Source organism: Panthera leo, chromosome B3 (assembly GCF_018350215.1).
Source record: "Panthera leo isolate Ple1 chromosome B3, P.leo_Ple1_pat1.1, whole genome shotgun sequence".
Taxonomy (NCBI): Eukaryota; Metazoa; Chordata; class Mammalia; order Carnivora; family Felidae; genus Panthera; species Panthera leo.
In genome coordinates this window covers 65,300,194-65,327,872 of record NC_056684.1, presented here as the reverse complement: position 1 = coordinate 65,327,872, position 27,679 = coordinate 65,300,194, and the positions used below count along the sequence as shown (strand labels likewise).

Below are 27,679 nucleotides of genomic sequence, written 5' to 3'. Positions count from 1 at the left end.
CTTTTAGATGGTTGAACTTTTTAGAGATGGCTTCATCGTTTGGCATCCGCCTGTGAAGATTTAGGTCTTAAGTATAAACTTCCATAACATTGGACAAGGACAGTCTACACAGTCTCTTTCAGACACACTGAGAAAGGACCATTTGTAATCATGAATAATGGGGAAAATGATTTCTTTTGGGGGAAATCTGAAAATTGAATACTTGTAAGACTATTGCTCAGAATAAAAGGTTTTCATTTTCTAATCTAATTACAAAAATGTGAATAAATTGGATAACTACAAGGCCACAATCTGTCAATTTAGAGCACTCTGACAGGACTGTATCTCAACTTGGTTTCTGACTTTCCTTTTTCTATTTGAATGTATACATCACAATTAGCCTGGGTCTTTCCCCACATTTATTTATTTATTTTTTTAATATTTAAAATATTTTTTTAACGTTTATTTATTTTTGAGAAGAGAGAGACAGAGCATGAGTGGGGGAGGAGAGAGAAAGAGGGAGACACAGAATCCAAAACGGGTTCCAGGCTCCGAGCTGTCAGCACAGAGCCCGACGCGGGGCTCGAACTCACGGGCCACGAGATCATGACCTGAGCCGAAGCCTGATGCTTAACCGACTGAGCCACCCAGGTGCCCCTCCCCACATTTATTTCATGTGGCAGTGTTTATTTGCGTTCTTGGATGTGAACTAGACTTGGGAAATTGAATCCAGTTTGGGCTATGGAGCCAAGCAGACCATATCTGCCTTGATTTTTGAGATTGTAACTTTTGCCATTTCAGATGATTCTGTAGCTCAGAACACTCGGCAATTTTTCATTCATATGGCATCTTGGAGCTTTGGAAAGGAATCAAATGTTAGTATTTTCCCAATGAAATAGGATTTACTCCATTTTTCCTGCTCTACTTGTAGGTATAACTATAGTTGATTAGGCATGCCAATGCTGTTGTGAATGCAGAATTAGGTACACATTTTTTCAGCAAAAATTTGAGTTTCTGATTGCCATCCAGGTAGCTTTAAGTTTCTTAAAGTGACCCAGACTTCTGGCCTATCATCTCTTCCAAATCTCTCTACTTGTTTCCTGGCTTACCCTTTCATTTTACATTCATTCTCTGTTTCTTTGGTGCTTGGGGAATCCTCCAACAATGGTAGCACCAACTGCTGAAGAGTGAAATGTTCAGTTTAACCATGGGATTTTATTTTGTTTAATACCAAATTACGTACTGAAGATGGTGTGGTAAGTGAAATGTAGTAAGGGTAGAAGAAACTACTATCTTCGCTAATAAACACAACTCATATTTAGGGGCGCCTGGGTGGCTCAGTCATTAAAGTGTCAGACTTCAGCTCAGGTCATGATCTCGTGGTTCATGAGTTCTAGCCCTGCATCAGGCTCTGTGCTGACAGCTCAGAGCCTGGAGCCTGCTTCAGATTCTGTCTCCCTCTCTCCCTGCCCCTCTTCCACTCGTGCTCTGTCTCTCTGTCTCTGTCAAAAATAAATAAAAACATTAAAAAAATTTTTAAACACAACTCGTATTTAAAATTACTTTTAAAACACATGCTTTTCTGCAATCTTATACTGGCTTGCATTCTCTGAAGAGAATCTAATCATCCAATATGATGTATTTCCCTGATTTCTGTGGTAAATAAATACATTTTATTTAAAATGCTACCTAATGTTTCTTATCCACTTAAAATGCCATTTTTTCCCTTTATTTCTCCTCCTGAACTATTTTAAGACCTTACTATATGTAAACAACTAACTGGCACAATTTTTATCCTTGAGGAACTTACAAGGGAGTGTGGGAAAGAGAGATGAATGAAAATAACTACATGACAATACAAATTGCTAACATTTATGGAGATCTTACTATGTCCTGGACATTATATGAGGATCGCAGGGAATTTCATTTAATTCTCTGAATAACATTGCAGGCTAGGTTAATGTTGCTTTCACTATAACAGATGAGGAAATAGGTCCAGAGACTTTGGATTTTTGGCCTAGGTTGAAGAAACTACGTTTTCTGATTTCAAAGCGGAGGGATTTTTACACGATGACTCACAATCTCTCCAAAGACAGAAATGTGGACCCAAGATAATATAAATCCTAAAAGTGATGCAGATCAAATGCACTGGGATGCAGAGAAGGGATATGGCAGGTGGGGAATGTGGGATCAGAATGGATTTGTGGAGTACCTTGGAATTAAACTGAGTCTTGAATGACATCAGGGTGTTGGGATAGGGTGTGTGTGTGTGGGGTGTGTGCGTGTGTGTGTGTGTGTGTGTGTGCGTCTGTGTCTGTGTGCATCTTGATTTATAATTAACCTTCCTTAAAAATGGAAACACATAAGCAATGTGTGACTAACATTTCCAAAGAAAGTATTAACCACCAAATATTTCAGTGTAAAAACAATTCAGTATATTTCACAAACATTTTTTAAAAAGACTTGGAAAAGAGGTCCTTTGAGGTAATAATGAAAGATCTGAAGAGGGAGTCTTTACCTTGGTGAAAAAAGGTTAAGATTTAACATGTCAAGTTTAAATTGTCATCGTAATGGGAAAAGACAGTCTACCTCTCTACTTTTAGCTCTGTACACGTTCAGTAATAAATTTAAAAATGCATACTGGAGCTCAGAAGTTGATGTTAGCAAAAATCAATTTCATTCACTTTATGCAATTTTTTGAAAAATCAAAAAATTTTGGAAAAAAGATCCAGTTTATTTAAGTCCATAAGGCTTCATAAAGATTGGGTTTACTGTTTTGCTTTTGGAGGAAGAAAAGGGAAAGTATCCGGTTATAAGATACATATATAAAATATAATATATATATATAGTGTTAATTATAATAATTATAACAGTATAATAATTTTAATAATAGAAAATTATATAACATAATTATAATATAATGTTAATTATAATAATATAAAATATACCTGAAAATTCATTTAATGATGTACTATAGAAAATAATAAAAAGGTTAATTTACTAACTAGGATATTTGCTTTAAGTAACTCATTAGTGTTGTTTAATGACTTAAAAAGATCAGTACAACACAAAAGTCAAAAAACAGTGAATGATTTATATGTAATTTGGAAGCTTATGAATAATAAGAACTTGAGTAATAACCAGCTGTATCTTTTGCCAGAAGAGTAACCTGTGGTAAATTTTTAGTGTTGTATATTACCAGTATACACGAAATATAATACAATAAAATAGTATAAAGAATTATATGTCCCCATCACCCAGTAATTGTTAACCTCGTTGCCAACCTTGTTTCATTTACCCCACCCCTTTCATTTTTATTTTTGATAGAATCTTTTACAAGAAATTTCAGACATCATGTTATTTCTCTCTAAATACTTAAACATCAGGTTATTTCTCTCTAAATGCTAACAACTGAGACCTTTTATGTAGTCATAATACCATTATATACTTAACAAAGTTAGTTAACTTTTTATCACCTAATACCTAGTCCATATACAAAATTTTCAACTGTTTTAAAAATGTCTTTTTTACAGTTGGTTCATTCAATGAGAGATTCAAACAAGGCCCAAGTAGCACAGTTTATTTGGTTTTGTCTTTTAGTCTATAACAGATCCTCCTCCCTTTTTGATGATATTTCTTTAGAAGAAATAAGGTTATTTGTCCTTTGGAATAGTCCATATTTTGGATGTGGCTGTTTAATCAAATAACTTTTTTTTTTAATGTTCATTTATTTTTGAGAGAAAGAGAGAGAGAGAGAGAGAGAGAGAGAGAGAGAGAGAGAGACCCCTAGTGGGGGAGGGGCACCGAGAGGGAGACAGAGAATCCAAAGTAGGCTCTGCATTGCATTCTCAGTGCAAAGCCTGATGTGGGGCTTGAACTCATGAATCATGAGATCATGACCTAGCTGAAGTGAGATGCTCAACCAACTGAGCCACCCAGGCACCCCTCAAATAACTTCTTTACCTTCTACTTTCCACAAATGGTAGTAATATGTTTAGTTTATATTCAGGATAAGATGACTCATTTTAAAATTTCTTAGAAATGGCTTGCAATTGTCAGTATGTTATAGAATTATTTAGTGTCTCAGGTAAGTGAGTCTATAATTTTTACATACAGTAAAAATGAGGTATGTTTTAATATATAATAAAGTGGACAGATCCCAAGTATTCAAATTGGATGAGTTTTGACAATTCTACACTCTCATTTACCCATTATCCAAAACAAGACGTAGCACATTTTTGCCACCCCAGAAGGTTCCTTTATGCCCTTACCCAGTCATCTTCCCTTCCAGAGGCAACCATTCTCTGATTTTATTCAGCACACATTAGTTTTGCCTGTTCTTGGATTTTATATAAATGGCTTCTTTTTCTCAAGAAAACATTTTTAGGACTCATCCATATTTTCGCAGTAATTCTTACCTTTTTTTTTTTTTTTTTCTGAATAGCATTCAGTTCTATAACTGTGCCTCAATTTTTTATCAATTCTGCTGAGGAACACCTGGATTGTGTACAGTTTTTGGCTACTATGAATATAGCTTCTCTAAAAATTCTTTTCTTTCAGCCTCATTGAAGGATAATTAACAAATGAAATTGTAATATATTTAAAGTGTACAAATGTGATGATTTGATATACATTTATTTACATTGTGAAAGAATGTCCACTGTTGCATTAATTAGCACATTCATCACCTTATTCATTCATTCATTTATTCATTCATTCATTCATTCAGTGAGAACACTTAAGTTCTAGTCTCTTAGCTAATTTTAATTATACAATATAGTAAACATTCTTTTTGTGGGTATGTACTTTCATCTCTCTTGAGTTAAAACCAACGTATGATCTCTAAGATATCCTTCTGGAACTTAATAAAATTTTGCCTACTCTAAGATTGCAAAGATATTCTTCCGGAAAGTTTAAAGTTCTAGCTTTTATGTTTAGGTCGAAAGCCATTTTGAATTAATTTTGGGATATGATGTGAAGGGTCCAGGGTCTTTTTTCTTCCAGATACTTGTACAGTCTTTCCAGCACCATTTGTTGAAAAAATACTGCTTTCCCCAAAGAATCTTGTGCTTTTGTTGAAAAATCAATTCTTGTTTTCATGTAAATCTATTTATATCTCCTTCTAATAATAAACTGTCATGATTAGGTTAGGTTTAGAGCAAGTCTTGAATTCAGAAGGTGGAAATTCTTCAACTTAGTCTTTTCAAGGTTGTTTTAACTAATTTGCATTCCCAAATAAGTTTTAGAATCACTGTGTCAATTCCTTCAAAAAGTGTTGCTGGTACTATGTTACCCTTGTGGGACTATAGATCAATTTGGGGATAATGAATATTTAATAATATGAAGTCTCCCAATCAAGAATATAGTGTCTCTTTCCACTTATTAAGATCTTTAAATTTATTAGCAATGCTTTACAGTTTTTAAGACAGAAATAATACATATATTTGGATAAATTTATTCCAAGGAATTTGATTTTTATGCCTTTATAAATGGTGTATATTTTTTAAAATTTTGGTTTTCATTTTTTTTGGCTAGTATAGAGAAATAAAATTGCTTTTTATATTTCAACCTTATGTCTTGCAATGCATTAAATTTACTCATTAGTTCTAATAGGATCCCCCTCCCTGCCATGAATTTCTTAGGGTTTTCTATGTATTTAACCATATCATCTTGGGGGGAAAAGTATTGTTTTCTTTTTATTATCTTTCTAATATCTATGCCTTTTGTTTATTTTTCCTGTTTTATTGCACTGACTAGAACTTTCAGTAAGAACAATGTTAAAATAGTGAGAATAGACATTGGGGAGAAAGTGGTCAATCTATTGCCATTAAATTTGATGATAAGTATATGTTTTTAATAGATGTCCTTTATTATATTGAGAAAATTCTCTTATTTTTAGTTTTCTGAGAATTTCATCATAAATAAGCATTAAATTTTGTTAAATGCTTTTTATGCACCTAAATGATTTCCCATCTTATTATGTTAATGTGATAAATTCTATTGGTTTTTGAGTATTAAATCAACTTTGCATTCCTGGTATATATGCCATTAATTATGGAATATATCACCCATTTTATATATCACTGGGTTTGGTTTATTAATGTTTCGTTGAGGATTTTTACGTACATCCAAAAGTGATTTTTATCTGCAATTTTATTTCCTTAAATTTTTTTTTTTGTAATTTCCTGGTCAAGTTTGTAATTTGAGCTATTATGGCCCCATAAAATGAGTTGGGAAATGTTTCTTTCCTTCTCCTCTATTTTGTGAATAGTTTTGTGTAAGTTTGGTATTATTTCTTCTGAAATGTTTAGTAGAATTCGCCAGTTAGACCATATAGCCCTCAAATTTGTGTATGTGTGTGTGTGTGTGGTATGTATAAAATTTTAATTCAGATTACTTCTCCTGTTTTATATAGGGCTTTTCAGATTTTCTATTTTTGTGTGTGTCAGTTTTCATAAGTTGTATTTCTCAATGTATTTCCATTTCATCAATATTCAAAATATTGGCATATAATTGCTTAAGTATCCTCTTCTTTTTCTTTTAATGACTATAGACCATGTAGCACTATTGCCTCTTTCATTCTGGACACTAGCAATTTGCGTTTTTACTCTCTCTTTTTTTCTTGGCCAATCTTGCTAGGATTTTATAAAATGTATTAATCTCTTCAAAGAACTGACATTTAAGTTGTTTAGTTGGTGTGTTGTTTTATGTGTCCTATTTCATTAATTTCTGCTTTCTATTTTTTTTTAAATAGAGGGAAGAAAATAAAAGCAGAGATTAATGAAATAGAAAACATAAAACAACACACCAACTAAACAACTTAAATGTTAGTTCAAATTAATTTGCTGTACTTTGCCCACCTTTCTGAAATAAAAGCTGAGATCATTTATTTTAAAGATTTCTTCTTCTTTTTAACATTTCGTCTTTAATCAGGAGTTCAAATCAATAAATTTCTCCCAAGCACTGACTTAGCTGCATCTTACAAATTTTTATCTATTTTATTTTCATAATTATTCAGTTTGAAATACTTTAAATTTTTTTCTAGTGGTTTATTCTTTATCTCATGGGTTATTTAGACATGCGTACATTATTTTCCAAATAAGTTAAGATTTCCTACATATGATTTCTAATTTAATAATGTTGTAGTCAGAGAAATATTCTGTGTGATTTCATTTTCTTGACAGTTTTTAGATTTCTTTTATGACCCTGCATATGATATGTTTTGGTTATCTCATGTGCATTTCCAACAAATTAGTTTCTCAGAGTTGTTGGATGGAATGTTCTATAAATGTTAATTTGTTCAGTTTTGTTGGTCGTATTGTTCAGAATTTCTATATTTTTACTTACTTTTCAATGTAGTTGTTTCTATTGGCCTAGCAATTATTGATAGATGGGTGTTAAAATCTCTAATTATCATTGTGGATTTGTGTACTTATCTTTTTGGTACTGCTCAATTTTTGGTCGATGTATTTTGAAGCTTTATCATTAAGTGCATATGTATCTAAAATTCTTATAGCTTTTTAATGAATTGGCCCTTTTATCATTTGAAAATATTTCTAAACTTGTCAATGTCTATTTTTTCTGATAGCTACAACAGCTTTTTCCACTATTTCAGTGTATATCTGTGCCTTTATTTATTTCCTCATTATATTTAAACTGTGTATCTTAATGATAAGTAGTTGGGCCTTACTTTTTTTTTTTTAATAAAGTTCGTTCTGTTTCTTTTGTTTTTGTTTTTTGAGTTTTTAAATTAATTTTGAGGGAGAGAGAAAGAGAGCACACTTGTGTGTGGATGAGAGCAGAGGAAAAACAGAGAGAGAGAGGGAGGAAGACAATACCAAGCAGCAGAATTCTATTTAATCTCCCTCCTATTCTCTGTGATTTTATGTTTTCTTATGTCTTATCTTAAATACATGGTTATTATTTTTGCTTTAAATTTTCAATAGTCTTAGGTTAAATATAAACACATATGTATATGCACATATTATATTTAAGTATACCGCATATTATAAATATAAGAGAATTTTATATATAAAATATATTTAAATATATACTATATAAAAATATAATATGCATTATATAATGTATTTATATGAAATAATATATAGTAATGGATATAATTAATTATAGATAATAGAGCAATAGATACAAGATTCATTTCCCCTTCTAATATATATTATATATAATAATATATAATATATATTTACACATATATGTAAAAATCTCTTAGATTTACCCACATAGTTACCCTTTTTGGTGATTTTTATTTTTTTTCCTTGTAGGTATAGGCTTCTATTTTGTATCATGTTCTTTAATGCTAAAAGTTTTCCTTTAGCATTTTGCATAGATTGCATTTATCAATATAAAACCTCTTGACCTTGTCTATTTGAAATATCTATTTTGCTTTTATTTCTGAGGAATGTATTTGCTATATACAGCATTCTATTTCGACTTTCAGGACTTCAAAGATGTTATTCCATTGCCTTCTGCCTTTTTTTCCTGATGAGAAGTCAGCCATTATTCTTATTATCTGTTCTCTTGCATATAAGTTGTCTTTTTTTTTTCTGGCTATTTTTAAGATTTTCTCCTTTTAGAGTAGTTTGACTATGTTATGCAGAGAATATATGGGTTGATATATTTCATTAATTTCAAAAAACTAGCAGCCATTATCTCTTTGAAATAATTCTTTGCCCCATTCTCTCTCTCTCTCTCTCTCTCTCTCTCTCTCTGTTCTGTTTCTGGAACTTAAATGACACATACATTAGATGATTTGAAATCATTCAATAAATCTGTGACTCCCTCTTCAGTTTAGATTTTTTTTTATTTTTCTATTTCTGTTTTATTTCTGTTGCTGTTTTCCAATTCAGTGATCTTTTCTTCTGCTGTGTCCGGTATGCTCTTATGTCTAGTAAGTGAATTTTAAACTTCTTATATTGTTCTAGCATTTCTAATTAGATTTTAAAGATAGTTTTATATATCTTCTGAAAATTTCAATCTCTTCCTTCATCAACTTTCACTAGATATTATAACACATTTACCAGAATTATTTTAAAGTTCAGGATAGCTAAAGTCAATATCTGGGTTATCTGTCAGCTTGTTTCTGTCTTTTTCTTATTGGTCTCATTTTTCTACTTCTTCACATTTAAAAATTTTTATCCTATTTTAATCTATGCCAGTCTTTTGTGTCAATAACATTAGAAACTACCAGCAAAGGGCTTTCCCCTTCTTCTGTCAGGTTGCTACGATCAGTGCTGAGTCAGTCTAATCTGCAGTTGAGCTGAACACAGGCTTTGTGATAGATTTAGTTAGATCCAATTTGCCACTGGCTTCAAATACTTAGAAGTAAGGATCAGCGTTTTATTTTCAGTAGGGCTTGCGATATGAGCACTGGTAATTGTCTAGAGATACTTCTGAGTTTAAAAACTCAATTCCTAACTTTTTGAGTTACTGGGAGTCATTTTTGGTCACTGATCAGGGACGTGGTTGTTGAGGTTTGGGGTGGCTGTGGCAATTTCTTAAAGTAACACAACAATGAATTTGCTGCATCAATTGACCCTTTCGTGAATGATTTTCCTGTGATGCTGTTTGATAGCATTTTACACACAGTAGAACTTCTTTCAAAATTAAACTCAATCCTTTCAAAACTTGCCACTCCTTCATAAACAAAGTTTATGTAATATTCTAAGCCTTTTGCTGTCATTTCAATAATCTTCACAGCATCTCCACCAGAAATAGACTTATCTCAAGAAACCACTTTCTTTGCTCATCCATAAGAAGCAACTCCTCATCCATTACAATTTTATCATGAGATTGCAGCCATTCAGTCACATCTTCAGGTTCCACTTCTGATTTTGGTTCTCTTGCTCTTTCCACCATATTTACATGTATTTCCTTCACCAAAGTCTTGAACTCCCCAAAGTCATCCATGACAGTTGGGAATCAACCTCTAAACTCTTGTTCACATTGATATTTTGCCCTCTTCTCATGAATCACAAATGTTCTTAATGGCATCTAGAATGGTGAATACTTTCCAGGAGGTTTTCAATTTACTTTGCCCAATCCATCAGAGGAATCACTATCTATGGCAGATAGATATATGTATGTAGATAAATATATTTCTTAAATAACAAGACTTGAAGATAAAACTTGCTCCTTGATCCATGGGCTGCAGAATGGATATTGTGTTACCAGGCACGAGAACAACATTAATCTCACTGTGCATCTCCATCAGACCTCTTGAATGATCAGGTGCAGTGTCAATGAACAGTGATATTTTGAAAGCAATTTTTTTTTCTTCTGAGCAATTATGCTCAACAGTGGGCTTAAAATATTCAGTAAACCATGTTGTAAACAGATGTGCTGTCATCCAGGCTTTGTTGTTGCATTTATAGAGCACAGGCAGAATAGACATGACATAATCCTTAAGGATTATGAGTTTTGGAATAGTAAATGAACATTGGCTTCAATTTAAAGTCACCAGCTGCATTAGCCTCTAAAGAGAGTCAGCCTGTCCTCTGAAGCTTTGAGGCCAAAATAAGGCTGTTTTGTCTCTATTGAAAAGCTGTTGTTTAGGGTAGCTACTTCCATTAGTGACCTTAGCTAGCTGGCTCTTCTGGATAACTTGCTGCAGCTTCTACATCAGCACTTGCTTCTCTACCTTGCACTTTATGTTACAGAGGTGGCTAACTCAACCTGTGAACCAACCTCTGCTTCCAACTTTTGTTCTGCCACTTCCCTACCTCTCTCAGCCTTCACAGACCTGAAGAGAGTTAGGTCCTTGCTCACGATTAGGCTTTGGCTTAAGGGAATGGCTTGATCTTCTATCCAGACCACTAAAACTCAAGTGAAAATCTGGCCATTTGGAGTACCCAGGCCCACTACAAGCCTGTATTGTTAACTTATCTTTGATTTTATGATGGCTCCAATGGTGATGGTTATCTTTCACAGATTTATTGTGATTATTGGGTTCAACGCCATAGAGAAGTCCTGATTAAGAATAACATGGCGGGGGGGAATGTGGGTGGCTCATCGGTTAAGTGACCAATTTCAGCTCAGGTCATGATTTCATGGTTTGTGGGTTCGAGCCCTGCGCTGGGCTCTGTGCTGACAGCTTGGAGTCCGGAACCTGCTTCAGAGTCTGTGTCTCCCTGTCTGCCCCTTCTCCACTCGTGCTCTCTACCTCTCTCAAAAATAAATAAATGTTAAAAAAATTTTTTTAAAAGAATAGCATGGCAGGAACTCAATAAATAAATTGTTCATTCAACTTCATTTTTTCTTCATTGTATCAAATTAGAAGAATGAGATCAGAAAATTAGAACTGTAAACGTACAATGTCAACAGTGTCAAAGTTGAGAGTTTCCTTTTGAAGCACTTGCCAACTATTGTTTGTGGCCTTTACCTTGATGGAACTGAGGTTTATCTTACAGATGCTCAACCATGTGAAAGTTCCCAGAGTTATATGCTGTATGATCAGCTTCCTGTTGTTTTGTCTACTCTCCTGAAAATTCTTGCATCCTGGTTCAGACCTAACATCCCTACATGGTGGAACTATGTCTAAGGCTACATTTCTCTAACCTCTACTTTTTTCCATGGTAATTGGCCCCAGAAGAAATAAGACCTTGTGTTATCGTCAGAGTAACTTTGCAATGGCTGACAGAGTGATATCAGAACTCCGTAGACAAATCTTCCCTTCGTGGGCAGTTTTACCCCTAATGAGTATCTACTCAGTACAATTAGTCATTTCAGTACCCTATATTTTAGAACTATTCATATGTTGGTTTATAAATAGCTGGCATAGAAAAGTGGTTTTGGTTTAATAATGCCCTCTATTTTTGATGACACTAAGTACCCTGTTATTCCTAGGAAAATAAATAATAATATACCTCTTACAAAATGCTAATCCCAGTCCATTATTATTAGTTCATTCAATGGGATAGGGTTGAGACAATGTGACACTTAAGTAAAAGCATGAGTGGTAATTATACTTTAAGATGTCCCATAATTAAAATAAAACCTTTATAAAAGAGAACATTTTCCATAGTTAGTTTACAACGTCTCTTGCAAGTTTTTCACTATGTCCATTTTTGCATCTCAAGTAATAAAAGCTATGGGACAATACTGTGTATCATCAATGCCTAACCACAATTACTATTGACATGTTGCTTTTACTTTCCTTCTTTATAAAAAAAAGTCCATGTACGGGAGCACAGCACTTGGGGCTACTGATACATCGTGATGGGCGGGCTGCAGAACACAGATATGGCAATCTGCTTGGCTGACTTTTGCTACACACTGGGGATCATGGACTAGGTCTCAGCAGGTTGAGAGCTGTGCATCCATGCACTGCAGAGTGCTCTGATTACAGCAGGTAGGTGGCTTGAGTGACGGAGAACTTCAGAGAGGTGGGAGTCCAACATAAAGTGATGTGTGATTTACTGGAGTTTGTGGGGACACACGCTATAATTGTATGCTTGGTATAATGTCTGATTGTTGTGTCTTTCATACCCTTGGGAGGCCAGTCCCCCATGTAAGTGATAACCCACTGGAGCTTTTGTTGTGAGCGCAATTGAAACATCTAAAATGAATAGCAACTGATTAATTGAAGCCGGTTACATTTTTGGAAAACAAATCAAAGTGATTTGCATGAATCACAATTTGTTACATAATACATTTTGAGGGCACAAATTACCTTTTTAAAGCCTAAGACACATATATACCCACTGGCACGAACAGAAATATAATAAACTGGGCTATAACCACATAATTCACATTGAATACTGGATGCCAAACCTTATGTGAAACAAATGATTTTCCAATAAACTACTCAGGCAGAGCCATATCTGTTCTAAAATTTCAATTGACTATTATTTATACTACCAATAATTCTTCACAATTGTTAACCATGGGACGATGGAACAATTTGTTTTACATATTAGTTTGGGGGGTTTGTGTATTCCCAAGTTGGGAACTGATTTGTAGTCATGTCCCAGAAGATATGGTAAATAAATAGGAAGTCGGAGAGAAGTACTTGGATGGAGGAAACTTCTAGAGTGAAATCATTTCCTTTTTCTAGTTTCGAATAAAAACTGTAGTAAAAATAGTGTTGTCAGCATTAAAGGCAAATATCATCATAATATGTTTTCCTGAATTTAATATTTGCAGTATATTGTAAGAACAGTTGTCTTTAATATCTTTCTTAGACTTATCTGTGTCATTCACATTATTAAAAGCTAGACTATGCAAATATTAATAAAAATAAAAACTGAATTTCAACCCTTATCGGTAACCACTTTTATTTAGCATATATGTGTATGTGTGTATATATGTACACACAGCACACACATATATACACACATACACATATATATGAAATATTCTTAGGAAAATATATAAAATACACAAAAACATATACAAAATGGGACTGTACCATATATGTCACTTTATAATGTGCTTTAAAATTTTTTTTTATTTTAGAGAGAGAGAGAGAGCACACGGAGCAGGGAGAAAGGCAGAGGCAGAGACAGAATCTTAAGTAGTCTCCACACTCAGCACAGAGCTCAACACAGGGCTTGATCCCATGACCCTGGGATCAAGACCTAAGCTGAAATCAAGAGTTAGACACTCAACTGACTGAGCGACCCAGGCACCCCAATCTGCCTTTTTTATACAATAAAGACACCAAACATTTTTCTGTCAATAAATCTATATCTATACCATCATGGAATATAATTTACTTAACCAAACACTTAACATCATAAATTCATTTTACTATAATAAGCAAAATATCAAAGAACATCCAGATACATAAATCTAAATATACTTGTTTGATGATTTTGTTGACATCAATTCCTAGATGTGGAATTATGGAATCAGAATGTTATGTAGATTTTGAATGCTTTGGCTCATATTGTAAAATCACCTCTCAATAAACTTGTATTAGAAGTTGCGGTATACACACACACACACACACACACACACACACACACACACACTGGTATAGTATTCAGCCATAAAAAACAATAAAGTTTTGCCATTTGCAACAACAACATGGATGGAACGAGAGAGTATAATGCTAAGTGAAATAAACCAGAGAAAGACCTATACCATATGATTTCACTCATATGTGGAATTTAAGAAACAAAACAGATGAACATAGAGGGAAAAAAGAGAGAGGCCAACCAAGAAACAGACTCTTAACTATAGAGAACAAACCGAGGGCTGCTGGAGGGGAAATGGGTGAGGGGATGAGTTAAATGGCTGATGGGTATTAAGGAGGGCACTTGTGGTAAGCACTGGGTGTTGTATGTCAGTGATTAATCACTAAACCCTACACCTGGAACTAATATTACACTGTATGTTAACTAACTCAATTTTAAATAAAAACTTGGAAGAAAAAAAAGAAATGATTCTTCGGTTTTCTTGTCTAATGACTCCTAACTACAAATGTAAATATCCTTTAACATACGTAGGTCCCTTTCTTACTTTTCTCCCCCCACCTCTTTTTTTCCTTTCATTTATCCATTTCTGTAGAAAAATGAAGAGCAAAGCATCTTTTTGTTTTTCTTAAGTGCAAAAGCTTCCTTCATTTAACAGAAATTTACTAAATTTAATGATAAATTTAAATAATTTCTAACCTTTGCATTAATCCACCTCCAGAAGAAAGGACCACTCACCTTCAGAATTTTGGGATTCCATGTTGTCATTTCTATGCCTGTCATTTTTCTCCTGTTAGTGTCCATTAAGAACATTTTCCTAGGGAAAGTCAATGGATAGGCTGTAAATGATATTTCATTTTTTTCAGAAGGAAATGCATTTACTGTAAACATCCCAAATCTAGTTTTTGTCTACAGAGGCCACCAATTACTAATAAGTTGAGAATAGAATGATCCATAGTCTTGTCCTCAATTCACTAGTTCTTATTAATTATAGGTGCATCACCAGAACAGCAGCATGTATTCCAAAAGATATTTGTTTGACCATCACTCAAACTTTTAATCTCTATTTTTAAATGCATTTGATCCATTTTTGACAAAGATATATATTTTTAAATTTACTGAATTAAGAGATTTGAAAGGAAACCAAAATATTCCAACAAAAATACTTTTCTTAAGTGAAAGTTAGAATTTGGGGAATTTCTGACTAATAAAAATATTAGAAAGTCAGAGATATCCCCCCTCAAAAGTGGCTACATAATATGAGCTAGAAAAAGCACATTGATAAGTTCCTGTCTTTTTCCTTCTTTCTTGATTATTTTTTAATTTTAATTTTAGTTTCTATACATTATTATAGTTTCAGGTGTACAATATAGTGATTCAAAATTTCCATACAACACTCAGTGCTCATCGCAACAAGTACACTCTTTAATCCCCATCACCTCTTTCATCCATTCCCCCCACCCACCTCTCCTCTGGTAATCATTAGTTTGTCCTGTATAATTAAGAGTCTGTTTCTTGGTTTCTCTCTCTCTCTCTTTTCCCCTTAGCTCATTTGTTTTGTTTCTTAAATTCCACATATTAGTGAAATCATATGGTATTTGCCTTTCTCTGACTGACTTATTTCACTATTATACTCTAGCTCCATCTATGTTGTTGCAAATGACAAGACTTCATTCTTTTTTTTATGGCTGAATACTCTTCCATTGTATATACATACTACATCTTCTTTATCCATTCACCAATCTATGGAGACTTGGGCTGCTTTCATATCCTGGCTAGTGTAAATAACGATGCTATAAATATAAGTGTGCATGTATCCTTTTGAATTAGTGTTTTTGTGTTTTCTTTAGTGATTTTAATACCATGATATTTCATGATAGGCATAGTAGCATCAATGATTTTTTTTGGCATTGATGCTTTTTAATGAGGATCTAAAGGTTTTTATGCATGTAATTCTAATATATAATCATTATCATTGGTAATATTTTTTCTAGCCAAATGTCTTTCCAATGTAATGATGTAAACACCATTAGGTATATGTAATGTGTAAACACATTAGGAAAATAAGTTTCATTGAATTAGGGTAACTCAAGGCAAAATTGTGAACTAAGTGGGATTTATCCTAAGTATTTTCTTTCTTTCTTTAGCTCTTTCTTCTTTCTTTCTTTCTTTTTCTTTCTTTTTCTTTCTTTCTTTCTTTCTTTCTTTCTTTCTTTCCCTCTTTATTTCCTTTTTTTTTTTAAAAAAAAGAGAGAAAGAGAAAGAGAGAATGAGCAGGGGAGGGGCAGAGAAAGAGGGAGAGAGAGAATCTTAAGCAAACTCCATGCCCAGTGTGGATGCTGCCACAGGGCTTGATCTCACCACTGTGAGATCATGAACTGAGCTGAAATCAAGAGTTGGATGCTTAACCAACTGAGCCACCCAGGTGCCCCTATCCTAGGTATTTTCTTAACTCCAATTTTTCTCATTTGAAAAATTGTTGAACGTACATAATATTCTAATCATTGTGAATGGAGTAAAAGAATAAGGTATTTCTCTAATCTTAAACAGTTCTCAGTTACCCAGGAAAAGTGAAAGAAAAGTGGCCTGGGTTAAAGAGACCTCTTTAAGGACAGAACTTGTGCAGAGATGGAATGCAGGGAAGAAAATGAATTTCAAGGATTCTGTTGCAATTCTTTATTCTTTTCACTGAATCTACTAACTCCAGGGACACAAGTCCATGTACGTTCCCCTTTCATGGTGGATGAGGATCAGGACCTTACCATTTTCTTCTCCCTCTTCACAAGAAGTCTCTCCATTGTGGAAGGACACTAACACCTTTGTGTGAATATTTGACATTGGCTTAGAAGATACTGTACACGCTATCTTTCCTCTTCCCAAAGAGGCAGTGCCCAATGGAACAAATCTTTAATGGCAGAATTTCAGGCAACAGCAGCAACAACTTGTTCTGGAGATGTTTTGGGATCTTTCAAACTGCTCAGCATAGACAGCCATTTATTCTGGCCACAAATAAGCCTCACTGTAATTTCTAAATAAAATCATCTTAATAGAAAGCTTTTCTGAAGGAAAAAAAGATAATATCCAATTGTGAGTGATAACTATGCCATGTGCAAGAATTTATTGTAATATTATTTGGAAATCTCAGTACAACTATAGCCCTCCACTAGTTGTTTACCTTGCTAAGTACAGATAAAAACCACTGACTTTGGTGATTCTCTGGGTAATATATATCCTGAGACACACTTGTGACAGTCAAGACAATAGAGTAACGGCTGGAGTGATTTAAGGCTGGAGTTCCTGACCCATGAACTGTGGGCTGGCTGGCATGTGTCTTTCTTAATACACCTATAAGTTAAGATGCTTCCTGTTGTAGGTCATAGGGTCTGGTGCCAACAGATCTCCTGGTCCTGGCTTAGGCTTGTTTTACACATTATTGGGAATTAAACTTGTTGGTACCAGTTCCATCTTTTCCATTAGATGCTCATTAATAAAACTCTAGATGCTCATTATTCATCACATCATAACATACTGGATGACAGTTAATTCACCTAAAGTTTTCACATTTGATAACTTCTTCATTCATGCTAATTCGGTTACTTGGAATTTTCCATCAATCATGGCATCTCATGTTTTGGCTCTTCTGAAAGAACCCATTTGTGAGATATATATTATACCCCAGACATACGCAAGCAAAATTAAGTGTAGCATCTAATTTCAACTATAATTCATGTCTGCTTTGATTAAGTGGAGGGCACAACTTAGCCCCTCGACAGATTCTTTCTCAAAAGAGGAAAATAAGGCTAAGAGGCATTGCCTTTACCTCAGCCCACTTTACTCAAAACTCCATGGATTCATAGCGGCATGGGAAAAGATTTACATTCAAGGAGACTTTGGAGGAATATTTGCTGCAGGGAGCAGTGTGGGGAAAATGCACTGAAGGTTCTGAGCATTTGGGGAACTGAGCTCTGCAATGTTGCTTTAGGTAGCATTACGATTTTGTTCCTTGTGTTCCTCGTCTATAAGCCCCAACAGGTACAACTGATGTTCTCTTTGGATCACTCCAGCTCTTTAATATGATCAAACTCTGTGGGTGGGAATTCTTGAGGTCTGAGGAAATGTGATGTTGATTTTCTCTACCTTGCTACAAATAGTTCCCCTTTCCATTCACCCACACTCTCCCTTTTAGAGAAACGCTTTGCTCTTTTATTCAAAGCAACTGATTTCTCATTCTAACTTTCATCTGAAATTCATGCTCTGTGTCTTTCTTGTGACGTTATTGAAAAAAAAAAACACGGTAGGCTTGAAAAAAGTAAGAATGTTGGTGGTGTACATTTTGCTTTTCTTCTATTTGCTATTATCAGCAATGCTTACAACTTTGATACAGCATATTCCAATAAAAGAGAAACTCAGCAGAGGACATAGGCTCAGGCCGTCTTTGTCCACGACGCATGGTGAGTCATCTTAGCACAATGTGATTGGCTTACAACTACAGCAGTGTCTGCTCACTGGGCCGAATCAGCAGTCATCCGACTGGTTCGGGTATCTTCAAGGTCAAGTAAATAAGCCATTCCTACAGCTCCAAATTTCTCCTTATGCCAACATGCTGCCAGGAGACTAAGTAGGTCACAATCGGACCAGATAATAATTCATTTCAGGTTTCCAGGTTGCTAAGAGCCCCAGCGGCTTTCCTATGTATGGCCCACATTCTCTTCAATCTTGCTCAGCTATTTCCCTTCTGAGGTCTTGCTCTCAGATCTGCATATATTTACATGTTTTAGCCTGTAAGCTTTTTAGCTACAAATTATATAAAATAGAGGTCAGCCTTCTGCCAATATAATTTTTCCCCCCATTTGCTTACTCTAAAAAATAAATAAAAACATGAATGGGAAGAATAAAGAAGTGAAGTCTTTCTATAGAGGTCTTTTAACTCTGACAGTCAAGACCACTGTTGTTTTAATAAATACTACTATCCAGAGTGCTGCATTTTAACTCCGATTTCCAAGGTGCTTTGCTCCGAGCTGATGTTTTACCTACTGTAAATAGAGGGGAAATGGTAGTCCTCAAAAGTTAAAAGACTTATGATCCCTCCCAGTGAGGCCGGATCTTAAGACAATTTATAGACTTGGAAAAAATCTTCCGGACAGTCTTAATTAAGTCACCAATAGTATGTACTGGAATTTGGCCGTTCTCGGCTTAGTTTTGTTCGTAAAGTTGCGATTAGTAAAAAAACATCGGGTCAGGCCTTTCTGCTTTGCAAGGTCATTGTGGTTCTTCACCCTGAAATCATATTTCTAGAATGAGTTTTTCTTTTGAACTTATGTTTACTTTCATATTTTAATCTGTTTCTTAAGGGTTACTGCTATTTAATTTTCAATCTCCTTCAACATTTCTCAAACTTTCCAAGCACTTTTGGTTTTGCTTCCTTTTTAAAGCATACTATCAAAATATTGTTCATGGGTTTGGGAATAAAGAAGAAATACTACTAATTTATAAATTTGGCAATATTCCATCTCTTATACTTATGTGCTGCTGGCCTAAATGACACATTCGTGTACATTAGAAGAAGCTCTTCTTTCCTTAAAACATTTTCTTATTTGTCAGAACATGGGTTCTCATAAGTAAAGGAATCTACAGTGACTATGAATGGTTCTCCCTGGAGGTGGTCAGTGCACAGTCTGTACCGCTGTATGCAGGAGACATGAAGAGTCTTCAACTTTACCTAAACATTGTTGCCCTAGTCATTGCTGTATACTTTCACTGAGGGAATACCATCTTTATAGATAGACTCTGACTGCTGAAACTTGAAGCTGAACTGCAAGTTCAATGGAGATAGTGTTGCACCAATGATTAAAATGGCTGTTAGCTGTGGTAAGAAAAATGGCTCCTTCTCTTAGGATTGTAATGCAAAGCTCCTTTAGCCACAGAACAACACCAGAGGCATGAAACCAATCTTTTCTGAAGAGATTGCCTCCAGAAAAAACAAAACTCTGATGTAAAACAGAGAAGTCTGTAACATAAATCATGCGCTGTAGTGCATGATTATTGGGCACATTATAATCTGCGTATGTACAGTATTTTAAAATACATCTGATGATTAATAAATCATCTACGCATAATGACATATGGATATCAGAAAAATGGTTCTCTGAGTGCTGTTAAAAACTGCAGAGTAGAATATTGGCGTGTTTCCAAGACTCGATTCACATGCTTTTTCCAAAATCTAAACAACAATGGATCAAATGTTTACCTGGATTAATGGTTTAAGGTAATTATTCTATTAATTCTCAGAAGACCATAATGCAAGTTAAAGATTATGATCTACATTTAATGCCATTTTAGCGATAGCCTATTAAATGTTCATCTTTTACTTTCTGAACAAAGTATACAAATGGAACCCCATTGCCTAGACTAGAGGGTAAAGTCCAAACTCTTTTGCAAGGCATGCAACAGAAGTTTCCTGGCCAAGTTTACTGTCTAGGCTTTTGTTGGTGTACATGGATGGGTGAGGGGCTTGGACTCTTTCCTGAGTAGGGGGCTTCAGCGTCTGTCCCATGATGATGGGTGAAAGGACAAAAGGGAGCTAACATTTGTGTCTCAGATGAAGGTGTGCTCCGGGATAGATGCAGTGCTTCAGAACTGGATCTGAAGGGAAATGTCTGCCATGGAGATGAGGTTAAATGAAGAGTGTGGTGCTGGGGGCAGCACCTGAAGAAATTTCTGAAGAATGAAACAGTTTGTGGGTAGCGTGCATTTATGTTTTTGGACCCTTAGCTTTCTTCAGCTCTTTCTTCAATAATTCAAACATTCACTACATTCCAGTTGTAACAATGATTACTGTTCCCTCTACTTTGAAAGTTTTTCCCATACCTTCCACCTTTTGAATATGTTCTTTAAAAACCAACTCAAGCCTCTACTCCTTTTTCTTTCTCTGGACCTCATGCAAACTTTGATAGTAGCATGTATCCTAAGACATTGTGATTATTTATTTGAAGCCTATTTCTTCTTACAGACTATTAGCTCACTGAGGTCAGGGCAATATTTTCTTTAATTTTTCTCTCCATGGATGGAAACTAAGGTACTTTCAGTAGAGTTTGTGGAATAAAGAAAGAAAAATTATTACTGAGATTTATATCCTGCTCTTACACATACAAAATAGTCCCCTTCACATCATCAAGCCCCAGGTATTTATAAGCACTTTTCAGGTGCCAACGACTCATATTTGTAGGTGTTCTGGGGGGGTGGGATTCAATGGCTTGTATATGAGACAAAGGCTTTATTATTGATGAATTTACAATGCAGTTTGAGAATCAAGATATATATATATATATATATATATATATATATATATATATATATATATACTTATGAAATCAGCAGGAAAAATACAAGGTAGAGTAAAACATATGCTGGCTTCTTTGTTACAGACCAAGCTCATCATGAGTAAATACCTCAAATGAGGAATATATGTATGGTTTGAAATAACTCCTTCTAAGAACTCCCTTACTATTAAAGCCTTTCTCGTGGAGTAGACAAAGAAATGAAAGATCCTCGTCATGAAAGAAGAACTTTGTCATGTTAACGCTGGAATGAGGGTTTGAGTACTTGACAAGATGGAAGTTGAAGTCACTTACAACCCTGAGGTTCCTCATCACTATGCAGCAATAACCCCATTGGGATGAATGGAGACATTGCTTCAGGAAGAGGGAGAACACGATAACGTCTGTCTGAGAAAATGTTTCAGTCACCAGGATCTGGAGCTCCTGAAGAACAAGCTACTGGACAGTGGGACTGCCTTCTGATTTCCTCTCCTTTCATTTTGTTTGGGACAGCAGTGTTAGAAAACTTTCTAACTAAGATGAAGTTTTCCAAACATACTCTTTTCTTCTTAATGTTCATGATAGCCTCGGGGCTATTTTCATTCTTCCTCTTCTCAAATGGATTGTGTAAACAAACATTCCACTCGTTCTTACCAGGAAGGCTAAATTGCTAACCAGAAATCCCACAGCCTTCAGCGAGCCGTTGCTAAGCGGTGTCAGTAGGACAGAGAGCTTTAGTCATTATTTTGTAGCTAATGTAAACCCATATGAAAATCAATTTGTTTCTATAACCACCTAGAGATATGCTAACTTAGCCCAATAGTGGGTTTTTGTTTTGTTTTGCTCACGGATACTTTCCAAGAAGGTTAGCCTAAAAGGCCGGGAGTGGGGGTGGGAGAGCATTATGCAGTCATAGCATTGGGATACCTATCATTTTCTTTTGACTTCTATTTCACAGAAATAAGGGCTGAGAAAGCCAGCACATGACGAAAGAGCACTTTCTAAGGCAAACATTTTAGTTCAGCATCATATGGCATCACTCAGATCCAATGCCATTTGCTGAAATGGTGTGTGTACTTACAGTTCTTCCTAAGTATGGTAATTAAAGAGGGAAGAGCCATTTACTTCTTTCCTTTGATTTTTAAAGTTGAATTTTTATTGTGTGAGTAGAAAAATGAGAAAATATATGAGCAAAAATTTTTTTTCCCCTTCTTTCCTTTTGTACTCTCTCCAGTATTTAGCCCAGCCATTTACTTCATTTCCAGATTATCAGCACATATAAACCCATTAAGGAAATATGCCTGAAGCAAACACATACCATACAGACTTAAACAAAGATGCAAATGCAGTTTAGAGACTTGGTTAGCTAATAAATTACAACCTGTTTTGACAAAGAAATTTATGGTTTTGTTAAAATACCCTTATATATATCCTTATATACACTCTGACTCTTGTTGATGGATATTTCTCCAGAATGTCATTTTCTGTCAAAGCTCTCTTTAGCCAGTAATTATTGCTGACAACAATCTAGGCCCTGGCACTGTTTGCGGTCACCTCTGGCTGCTAAGAGGAGCAATCTAGACCCCAGCGCACTACAGTTAAATTAAATTATCATAGAGATGCAATATATGCTGCCACACCACCCTAGCCATGCACCCCGAATTGAAAAAAGATTGATAGACTACAGGAATGAATCAACAAATAACTACGTGGGTGGTACCCTAAGATATTTACTTCTGCAAACATTGATATAGATAAATGGAATGTGGCTTAAAGATCGTGTTCTCCTGAAAAAGAAAGGGTAGTTTGTTTGTTTTCCACTATAACTATCAGCTCTCAAGTGATAGTGACAATGTGTTCATGTTTCCCATATATGGGTCCATATATTTGGTGTAAGACTCCCCTCCATGTAACTAACATTAAGTCCTATGTAACGTTGTATGTCAACTATCCTTCAATAATAACTAAAAAATCATCATAGGATAAGGTCATAGGCTCTGTGTGTTTGAGACTGACTGTCTCACTTTGGGAAAATGCTGCAGAAATGACCTATTGGGAAGGTGACCAAATAATACAAGCCTTTGCTTTACCCTGGAATATGGATCTGCATCTATGCAAAAGAAAGGACACAGTTGTAAAATACACTGGGATGTGTCTGTAATTATAGCCACTATTTAATGTAATGAATTGTAAGAACTAATTCCATGATGGCACTGATACTTTAGTGTTGGGTAGATAAAACATAAAAATAACTTTAGTTTGGGAGACCAAAAACCAAATTAAAGAAGCTGCTTAGTTATTTAACATTTAAGTCTTCACAGGCATATATAGTTTTCATGCAAGACTCAAAAGCAAAGGGGTGTATAAGAAACAATCATTTCTTTTAAGAAGACCCAGAAGATGAGACTGGCAAATGAAGCAATCAGAGAAAAATATAAAACAGGAAACTTTAGCCATATAAATCTCTGAAATATATGGACAACTATTTTGTGTTTATATTTGAGATTATTTATAAGTCCTCAGATGATAAGGACATTTTAAGACACAGTAGAGTATGATATACATACTGTTTTCAAGAAATTCATCCAGATGGTAAAAGATGACAGGTAATGATAATCATAAAACTGGACAGCAAAAGTTCTTAAAAGTTTGGATAAATGAATTAAATCACACCATCCTGAAATAGGTGTGTATCTTGTAGAGGCAGTAAGAGAAGTATATATGTAAAGAGAATAAAGTGAGACATGAATAGATTTTCATTATGTGTTAGTCTTAACAGTGTGTTTCTCTATCTTTTCTGTTAATTTTTTTTTTAACGTTTATTTATTTTTGAGACAGAGAGAGACAGAGCATGAACGGGGGAGGGTCAGAGAGAGGGAGACACAGAATCTGAAACAGGGTCCAGGCTCTGAGCTGTCAGCACAGAGCCCGACACGGGGCTCGAACTCACGGACCGCGAGGTCATGACCTGAGCCGAAGTCGGACGCTTAACCGACTGAGCCACCCAGGCGCCCCCTCTATCTTTTCTGTTAAAAAATATAAGATCTGATATGATGATAAATTATAAAATGCTATGTATCGCCTCATCTCTATTTACATCCCTATTAGCATATAAATTTTTTGCTGTGGACAAATAAATCAAATATTAACAGCAGATTTGTGTCAAAACAGCTTTATAAAAAGGGTGCTGGTACTTTTGGCTAATAAAAATAGCCACAGTTAACATAACCTCCAAAAGATATGACATCTTCATGCTCAACAATATCAGTTATTAATCACTTTTATCATTGGGAAAGAAAATCTTTTCAAGTGGAAAAATATATTGGAATAGAGTAGATTCGATATGAATGCCCTAAATTACTGGTACCCGACTCGTATACTTAATACAATTGAACTAAAAAGGGCTTCACCATTATCCAATCTAATTCCTTCATCTTACAGTTAAGAAAAATGAAGCCCATTCATTCACTCAACAAATATTTATTGAGCGTCCACCAAGTGCTAGTCATGTTCTGGGTGTTGGGGGATGGAGCTACGAACAAGATGCACGAGGGCCTTTCTCCAAGGAGTATGCAGGGCTGATTGGAAAGTCTTCTTTGAGGATATAGTATTTAAGCTGATAGATGAATGATAAGAAGAAGCCAGTTGGCAAAGATGGAGAAGAGCATTCTAGGCAGAGGTACTAATTAATGAAAAGTTGTAGTGCATTAATAAGCCATGAAGGAATGACAAACAGGGGAGGGGGAAAAAAGCTCACTGTGGCTTGTGCATAATGAAAAGAGGACCATAAAAGAAGTGAGAGAGATAGGCAGGGACAGGCATCATGCGAGCTTTGCAAGCCAGTGTAGAAAATTTGGATTTTTTTTTCTGATGCTAACTATTGGAAGGTTTTTAAATGGGAGGGTGATGTGGTATGATTATACAGTGAAAGGATAGGATGATTGTGGTGTGGAGAATGTATGAAGGAAGAAAAGAACAGAAGAAAAGTGACCGGATAGAATGCCACGGCAAGGCAGGCATGGTGGTTTAGGCAATGCTGGTAATAATGGAGAAAGAATTGTTTACGTGTGAAATTTGTTTTGGAGCAGAGTCATCAAGGCTAGATGAAAAATTGGATGCTGAGGGTAAACAAAATGTAGAAATCAAGGATGACACCTAGAATTTTAGCCTGAGTTGCTGAGGAGATGGTGGTGTTACTTATTGAATTGGGAAAGACAGAGGGAAGAGAGTCTTGGGCTTACTTTTGGTTCGGGGGTCATGGGTTTGATATGGCTAATAGACACCCATGTGGAAATGTCAGATAGGCAGTAAGATGTTAAAAGTCTAGCTTATGGATGCTGTTTAAATCCATGTGACTGAGTGAATTCAACAAGCAGAAAGCATGTGCATACACAGAAGAAGTGAGGGCCTAAGGTATGGTAGAGGATGAATACATAGATAGTAAAGCGGTCTGAAAAGGAGAATTAGTGTCCCACTGGGAAAAGTAGGAGATCATGATATTATGGAAGCCAGAAAAAAATGTTTCAAGAAGATGGATATTATTACTATGATAAATACTGCAGATAATCAGGTAACATATGACCAGAAAGGTAAGAATTGTCTTTGGCTACAAAGACAAATGTTGGTTTGTCCAAGACCACCCAGACAGAAAGTGCACAAAATTATTTGTGGTTTTCTGTTCCCCTCCACAAAAAGTAGAAGGCTGTGTCTTAACATTTGAGGACTTCTACATGTTAGCTGTATATTACGACTGTCCCCATATCATTGGGATATTGAATGAATAAGGTTTTATATTAGCTTACCTTTGATACTTTTATCAATTGAAGTTTTACATTGCACACCCTCACAATTCAATATATGTTTCCTTCAAAGTATGAAAAGAACCCAAATGCCCACATGCTTTAAAGATGGGAATAATTGAAGCAAAGTAACAGTGGTAAGAATCTTCCATTGGTAGTTGTTATATACTAAGTAACTAATGAGATCTCAAAATATAAATTATGATTCAGGGATTCTATTACCTCCTTTGGATTCAGGCAGAACAATTCTCTCAAAAAAACATGTACTTCTGGAGCTCTCAGAGATAAGTTGGGTATCTTTCGAAGGCAAAGAGGAGGCACACATGGGCTTGTTGTTTCCTGGAAGACTGCCAGAATCACTGAAGCCTAAAGAAGAGAGAATCTTACCTGAAATTTTCCTGTTCTATGCTAGTCAAAAATGATGAAAAACTGTCAGTGCTAAAAACATCAAAATGATTCAGAAAATCTCCATGTTAATTGTTATACTAAGGACAAGAGTAAAGTGAATATACTGTAGTTACTTTGTCAAAAATGCAGCGTCAGCCGGAGATCTGAAAACACATCCGATTCTGGTGACACCTAGGAGAACCATCGCATATGCTTTAGGCTCCAAAACCTTAATATCTGTAATCTGATTTATGATAAATTTAGTTTTCTTGCAAAGACTTTTAAATTACTTATTTATTTTTAAAATATTGTATTCACTGCAGGTGTACAACATTGTGATCCAACAATCATCTGCATTAACAAGCACTCACCACGAGAAGTGTATTTAGTTTCAGATAGAACTAAGTAGCTCTCGGTCCCCATGGAAGTTTCTTCATTACTTTATCCTTAAAATGGTTTACGATCCTTCAAATGGATTTAGATGAGGTTACGTATGTAAAGGTCTTTCCCCAACATCTGGTATACAGTAAATGTGAAATAAATGGTAACTATTATTTTTAAACTTTTTATATTCTTATGGGAAGGCAGTCTCACTCAAGGTAAATTTCACATCACTAGAGAACAGGCGTAAACACAGATGGTCATTACCTCTGATGTTGTAGAGAGGAGTTCATGCACTGGGTGGATGGTTTCTAAATCCCCTCCATTCAAATGTACAGTGATGTTATGACTTTGTCTTCTACTCAGTATCACCACCACTGTCCTATGAACTTGAGGAGAAGACAGAAAATTGAAGGCATGATGTGAAAACAATTCCTGAATCTCCCTTATTTAATAAAGTGTGGGTTTGAAAACAGGAACAAAGTAACAGGTCCCATGTGCAGTGTCATTATCTACATACTCATAGAAGTCCCTCGCTAGTTATTTTCTTCTATGTGTTTTCAAACTTTTCTTCCTGGGCAACACTCTGTGATTATGATCCAGATACCAGATGTTTGAATCCGTGTTTCCTGTCTCCATTTTACATCTGGACAGACAGAGGGATGAGTCCATGGGCTGACACAGAGGGAGAAGGGCAGATGAGGGAAAAGGAGAGATGTAGTAAGTAAGAGCCGGAAGAGAAAAAATGGAAGTGAGGTCAAACTCGTGAAATAAGCTACTTCCAGAATTAGAATTAGCATGCATGGAGCTCTAGTTCCATAGCTCCAAACTACCCTGGCTACTTTCTACATTTCAAAATACTAATTTACATTTCTCAAATTTA

The 27,679-nt window shown here is 35.2% G+C and overlaps 1 long non-coding RNA gene across 1 annotated transcript in view; it reads right to left on the bottom strand.

The window, feature by feature from the left end:
* The window catches only part of LOC122221216, a 37,047-nt gene extending 10,671 nt beyond the window's left edge, over positions 1–26,376 (bottom strand). Inside the window, exons 1-2 of the long non-coding RNA XR_006203131.1 lie at positions 26,251–26,376; positions 14,652–14,730 (exon numbers count right to left, since the gene is read on the bottom strand). This is a non-coding gene — a long non-coding RNA (uncharacterized LOC122221216). The remainder of the gene's footprint in view (positions 1–14,651; positions 14,731–26,250) is intronic.
* Between the last annotated feature and the right edge of the window lie 1,303 nt (positions 26,377–27,679).